The sequence below is a fragment of the Gopherus flavomarginatus genome, unplaced genomic scaffold (assembly GCF_025201925.1).
Source record: "Gopherus flavomarginatus isolate rGopFla2 unplaced genomic scaffold, rGopFla2.mat.asm mat_scaffold_67_arrow_ctg1, whole genome shotgun sequence".
Classification (NCBI taxonomy): domain Eukaryota; kingdom Metazoa; phylum Chordata; order Testudines; family Testudinidae; genus Gopherus; species Gopherus flavomarginatus.
Window position 1 is genome coordinate 1,007,925 of NW_026115140.1, and position 7,044 is coordinate 1,014,968.

The window sequence follows — 7,044 nt, forward strand, 5'->3', positions numbered from 1 at the left end:
GGCTTTGATGTGTATTAAATATCAGGCTGGTCTCTTTCTTTGGCAAATATCTAACAGAGCTAAAAGAGGGAACAAATGATCCTCAAAGGAGAGGGGAAAGACAATCACTGGGAAATGTAATCCCCTGCAACATCCAGAATGGAGAGCGACTCAGGGCAACAGGTTCCCCCGAAGGAAGAAGTTTTTGGGATTTAGAAACATAAGGAACAGCACAAAACTTGAGAGGATTGTTAATTGACATTTGATAATGACACAGAGGGAAAACCTGAGCTTTCAGATCAGTGTTCAGAAATGAAAGACAAAGGGTGGAAATCAGAGATTTTGGATCCATTTTGCAAATTATAGAGAGGAAAGTGGAAAATCAGAGGGATTTTATATCAGTTGTTGATAGGAGGTAAAATCTGAGTGTTTCACATGAATACTTGATAAATGAATAAAGAGGAAATGGGCAACATTTGCAAACATTTTGTGTTCAATAATCTGAGAAAAGGTGTAAATCTGAGATTTTCTTATTATTTTATAATTAGAGACAGGAAAATCTCAGGGCATATTCAATTAGAAATAGACAACTAGAGAGAAGTGGGGCAAATGTTTAGGTTATTTTATTTGAATCTTTGAGATTTGCAAAGAAATTGTGTCACAAACTGCATATTTGATAACATGAGAGGAAAACACCAAGATCTGAGGGGAGAGAGTCACTTTCCTGTCAGGGCCCAGTGCTCCCTCCCCCTCCCCCTCCGGGGTCTCTCACTCACTGGGGGCTCCAGGCGGGGCTGGTGCGGTCAGAGCCTGGGGCTGCCTAGGGGGCAGGTCCCAGCTGGAGAAAGCCCCCCCCCCCCGGCCAGGATAGGAATGTGCTACTGGTAGCAGCCTGGGGCTGGACCCTCTCTATGGGGGACACTTGCTCCCCCCTCCCCTTCCTGGCCCTTCCCACGCCCTGTTGCCAGCAGAGAGTGGCCCCCCCAGCCCAGCCCAGAGGTGTCCCTGTCTCAGGCCCCCCCCAGCCTCTGCCCAGTTCAGAAATCACTCGGGGGAACCATTTCCCACCTACACAAGGACAAATCACTGCAGGTGAAAATGGGGGGAAACACCCCAAACCTGAGATCTGAACTGGCCATTGGCAAAGGGGAGAGAAAATGGGGCACAATGGGGGGAGGGGAACAGGGAACTTCTCAGGGGTTTGAGGGAAGGGGGTGTCAGCCTGGATGTTGCTTGTTGCTCTCTAGGGAGAAAGGGGGCAGGACAGGAGAGGAGGGGGATCTCCACGGAGGGGGCAGTGGTAATTCCGAGGGGATCTCAGCCCTCCCTTTTTCTCCCCGCTCCTCAGGGGTCACCTGCTCTTCTCCCCTCGCCCCCCGGCCATGTCCCGGCTGCACAGACATTTTCCATCCATCCCTTTCCCAGGTCTCCCCCCTCCGCAGCCCCTGCCCGACCCCACGCAGGGGCTGCTAGGTGTAATGCATGTTCAGTAGGGATTTCTCCCCTACTAATGCTGGGGTGTCCTTCTCCTATAGGTTAGTCTACTAATGATCTCATCTTGGTGCCATGTGTGTCAGTTCATTGCCATGGCACTCGTGTGCTTAGACATCTGAGGATGCTCTATAGAAAAGCTCCTTGAGTGAGGTGATCCACAGGGAGTAGCTCAAAGCTCCAAAGTGCCTGGCCGGGGCAGGACATTGGCACAGCAAGGGCGGGGTGTGGCAGTGACATCACAAAGGCCTTTTGCAGGACCTCACACTATTGGTCAAAGACTATTGGTGAGCAGGTGGTGACCTCACAGAGAGATCCTGACATCAGTCAGGGGCCAGGGGCTAGGGAAACCTCAGAGACCCCTGTGGCTTTGCTTCAGCAAGTCTCCTTCTCCAGGTCTCTGTCTGAGGACTGAGAGAGTATTCGGGTTCACGGACGTGAGCGCCAGGAGAAACCTCTTTCCAGTTTTCTCCTTCCCTTGTAGTGATTTTACTAGAAAACAGCCGTCCCTGTTTAGAAGGTAAGAGCCTCCTGGAGGTGTGAAACCTGTTCAGTCTGATCCATCTGGTGAGAGTTGAATTCTAGGCATGGAAAACATGAGCTTAAGGAGGCAGAATTTTATTCCGCACCTGGGATTTTGTCCCTTAGAATCATGGGGACATTAGGGTTTGTCCTTTGTGTTTCACCTTTTCCTCCATCCACCTGTCCCTCCCTCCTTTCTCTTCATCTCTTCTTTTGTCCTTTCTCCTGTTCCCCTCCCAACACCAGGACGAGTGTGTGCGTGTGTGTTGCGGGGGAGTGCTCTGCAGCTCTCACTGTGGGAGTTCCACCCAAAAATGTGAGGCTGAAATAGTGCTCAGGCAGTCAGGGCTGGATTAACCTTTTGTTGGCCCTGGCACCAAACATATTTGTGGGCCCCAGTATAGTCACTGTGGGCTCCGAGTGTGGGCCTGGTGGGGCAGTGCCATTGGTGCCTTCGTATACCCGGTACTGAACCTCAGAGACATTTTTCATTTTGATCACACACCTCTCCATGACTATATGCATTGCCATACACAGCTCCCTCAGCCCGCGGGTTTTCTTATTGAGCTGTACACCCATGTGGGTTTACCAGTGTCCACAGTGAGCAGAACTTTCATAGTGACCAAGGAAACTCCCCACAGATTTATCTCTTTCCTCATTCAGACCTTCTCTAGCCATGTCTCCAGTACCCCCCATGTCACCAGTCACTGCATGTGGTCCTAGTCTCAGCTCAAAGTCCTAAAGCCAGCAGACACCTGATCAGTTCTGACAGATCCCTCCCTCAGCCCCCATCCTGCCATGTGAGCAAGCCACCTGCAAACACCATTTCCCCAAAGTGAGGACTTAGCCCTTGGGAATCTGAAGACACCAGCGTCTCTCCCTCTGCTCCCATCTACGTGCTAGTCTGCTACCTGGTCACCACCACCTCTCCCCATACTTGTTTCCTTTCTACTTTGGACATGCTCCCAACCAGCTGGAAGCTCCCTCTGCAAGCCTGACCTGCTCCCGCCTTCCCTGCTCCCCCGACATTCCTTTCCTACTGGTGACCTCTGTTCCTTGAGGTTAACTCCAGTGTCTTTAGGTGCTCTAGCTTAATGGCCCCAGGAGTCATAGAGCCACTTGTAGTTTCTCTAGCTACAGCCATGGGGCAACTGCCAGAGGCCAGCCTTAGACAGCTGCAGCTACTAGCCGCAGGAGCGGAGGCAATGCCAAGGCTGAGCATGCTTGAACCTTGCAAGGGCAGCACTAGGGACTCTAAATCCTCAGCACTGGCCCTAGGCAGCTGCAGACTCTGGAGTTAGGCACTTTCCTCCTCTAGGTTCCTGCATGGTTACAGAACTGCAGTAAAGTGGAACAATTATCAGCTTCTGTGATTGGAAGATGTCTGGATCCATCTAATAAGACCGTCCTACATAAATGAGGAAAGTTGAGGTGCCTTTATTATTCTTTTGTTCCATTCTTTGTTTCTATGGGGAATTTGCCAGTGCAATATCACTGTCTTCCTTTTAAACAAACAAAACTAAAAAAAAAAGTGTAATGGCTGTTGAAAATAGCAATTCCAGCCCTCGTTAGCACTGTGAAGACCCCAACGTTTGTTGCTCAATTTTCTCCTACTTTTTCTACAGTAAATGACAGTGGATCAGCATATTTGATTTGGGAGAAATGAAGTAACAGCTGCCCAAATTGAGCTTGAGCACTCCTGATTTTGAGGTGTTCAGATCTGGAAGGCAGGGGCTAGATTCCCTTTATGAATATTAGATACATCTGGAAAGGAAAAGTCAATTTCTATTTTCATGGCTCAGAAGTGGAAATCCTCCTGTCCTGTATCTGAAGCTGTCCAGGTCCAGTAGAGCCTCCCCTTCCTTACTTACCATTTTACCTTCTGGTGGGATCCACATACCTCCCTTGCCCAGCTTCAGATAGAGAGGGGCCCTGTCCAGTTAGTCCACCCAGTTCCATCTTTGGGAGCTGCCAGGCGAGGTCACACCAGCATCCCTAAGCCTGTCTAGGGAAGTCTTCTGAGGGTGCTACCTGGGCCAAAGCCTTCTACTCCTTGATCACACGTCCTCCCTATTCACAGGTGGCACCCCCTTCTAACAGCCAGCCAGCCCCCCAGCCCCAGCAAGCTGCAGCACATGGAGTCTCACAGCTTCCCCCCTCCCTTTCCTGTTGATAGCAGTCAAGGGAATGCTGGGAAATGTTCCTTCTCTGCTCCAAGGCAGGGAGCTGGTCAAGGAACTACAGCTCCCAGGGCCCTATGGGGTCTCAGCTCCCCTACTGAATATCCAGGCTGCTCTGAGGCTCCCTTTCTGCAGAGGGGAGGAAGTTACTGTTACAGGTCCCTTCAGAGCTTGGGCCTAGCACTATGGCACCATGTCAAATCCAGTACTGCTCCAACTCTATCCAGCTCTGCTGCTGGCAGGATCCCTTCCTATTCTTTTTGTTTCTTGCCTCCCCTCCAAGGAGAAGCTCTGCATTGTTCCTGTGTGGGGAATTGAACCCAGGCTGTCTGGGTGAAAGCTAAGAATCCTAACCACTAGACCACATGGGACTTCCATAACACGTTTACATGTTCATATTCAATAACACAATTAAACGTAGCCATTCAAAGTAGCCATTTAAAAGAAGCCATTCAAAAAACTTCAAAAACAGACTTCAAAGAGAAATTGCAGAGTTACAACTGATCTGCAAACTTAACACCATTAATTTGAGCTTGAAGAGGGACTGGGGGTGACTGGCTCACTACAAAAGCAATTTTCCCTCTCTTGGTATTGACACCTCCCTGTCAATTACTTGGAGAGAGCCACTATCCACCCTGACTGAATTAGCCTTCAACACTGGTTCTCCCCTTGTATGGTAACTCCCTTTACATCATGTTCCAATATATATTTATGCCTCTATCTGCAATTTTCACTCCATGCATCTGAAGAAGAGGGCTTTTTACCCACGAATGCTTGTGTCCAAATAAATCTGTTAGTTCTTAAGGTGTCACCGGACTCCTCGTTGTTTTTGTGAAATAAAAGCAAAATGCACTCTAAGCTGATCTTAACCCTTTCAATTCCCTTACAAACTTAGATGCTTCTCACCACAGGCCGGCTGGTGGCTTTTCAGCCAGGCTCTCCCCTTTCGTCAGCGCTTCAGTTGCTTGGTGTGGGGGTGTCTGTAGATGTAGGTGGACGAGAGAGACAAAAGCATGGCAAATGTCTCTGCTTTTATCATGTCCTTTCTTCCCTCTTGGCTTTGCTCCCCCTTCAGAGTCAGGTGAGCATCACTGCGTCTCTCCAAGCAAGTCTGAGCAATTCCCCTGGGGTGTTTCTCTTGCAGGTAAGTGATTGCACTGTAGCTCCCTTGCTGAACAATGGCTGTTGATGGGTTGTTTGACACCCTGTCCGGGTGTTGGTTACTTTCCTTGCTGTTGTCACTGGGGAGCTAATATTTGGCTGACTCCCCCACCTTACAGCATAGTGATAACCACACTGCACAATTCTCATAACTTCATATGCATGAATGGTAAACATCTATGGGTAGAGAAATGACTTTCAGCAGATCATATCCTTTCCCCTGATACCTTACAAGGCATGCTCTGTATATAAGATCACGATTATATGAAAATGAGGAATATGGGGGTTACAGCACACTCCCCCAAAGGTACAGAATGTCACACTGAGATTCTATTTTCATTTCTTATGTAACAGCATTAAAGAGATCCAGTGACTGACCAATGGCATTTTCAAGTGCTAAAATGGCAAGCGCTGTTGGTCTCTCATTGGCCATCAGCGACTGAAGATACGGTTTAATGAGCCAGAGCTTCAAGGCGAGGGTGGCTCTGTCCACTGCCTTCCGTTGCGCTGCTGGGCACCAAGTCCCTGGCGGTCAATATGTGAAGCTGGGAGAAGAGAGTGGGGTGGCAAGCGGTGGCAGAACTTTTGCCACCAGGGTCTAGCTGTCTAACTTCCTCTTCGTACTGCTGGGCCCCCGTTGCCTTCAGGTAACACAGGAACTAAGGCAGGAATAGGGTGAGGAAGCAAGTAAAGCCGAGCAAGGAAGGCAAAAGTTAATCTTATCTTCATGGGCAGCTCGCAATGACGTCCTTTTTCTGTGCCACAGCTGACAACAACATCCCAGACAGAAAAGTAACAGGCCAAAAAGAAACCTAGCAGATGCTGAAACAGTTCAGTTGGGAGCGTGCTAGACTAACAGGCTCTTCTATCCTCCTTTATGCACGGGCGGGATGTTTTCTGAGAGTGCAGCAGTTCCTTTAACTGCCACGAGTCCCTCATTTCAGGCTATGCAGCAGGAAAAGACAGCATGGGCTTCTGCACCGAGTTGGCCCACCTGACCTTTCATTCTTCTCTTGCTCTTTGTCAGCAAGGAGAAGAAAAAGAAGCTCTCCCTCAAGCTGGAGTCACACGGGCGAGGTAAGGACGACTTCCTGAGTGCTGGCTCCAGTCCTCTGCCCTGCCAGCTGACCTATCGAGGGGCTACCACCACATTCTCTAGATTTGTCCATCGGTCTGTGCCAGAGTGAGCAACAACCCAGTAGGTGGAGTTTCTGTAGTGTAGTGGTTATCACATTTGCCTAACACGCAAAAGGTCCCTGGTTCAAAACCAGGCAGAAACATGCTGGCTTCTTTTCCCAGATTCCCCTTGTTATTCAGAAAGGGCACTCCTCCTATTGGCCTGTCCCTGGGATAACTCCAACCCCTGCATGACAGAGGATGCTGACAGCAGTGGAGAAAGCACCTTGGTGTCAGGCTGGAGAACCTAGAGTAGTTAGGCCAGTCACCATTTGGAGGCTTGTGGCTTGGCCACCTCTGCTGTTGGAGGTTGGCCTATAGAGGCTCTCACTTCCTGCTGGGCTCCTTTGCGTGACTGGCCAAAGGAGGAAGTGAGGCAGGAATGGGGCAATAGAGGAAAGTTGAGCTGAGGAAGGCAGGGAAGAAGCTGTGCGGCTAAGTGGGGTTAGTAGAGCACCACCCTTCATTCTGCAAAGCCTGGGGAGGTGTGGTTGGCTGCTGGGAGGTAGAATCCTGTGCCTGCCTCTTGGCTTCC

General features: G+C 49.8%; 1 non-coding gene across 1 annotated transcript; it reads left to right on the forward strand.

Moving 5' to 3' along the window:
- Positions 1-6,540: 6,540 nt before the first annotated feature.
- Positions 6,541-6,613, forward strand: TRNAV-AAC (transfer RNA valine (anticodon AAC)). Its single transcript has one exon. It is a non-coding gene; the product is annotated as a tRNA-Val (tRNA).
- Positions 6,614-7,044: the final 431 nt, after the last annotated feature.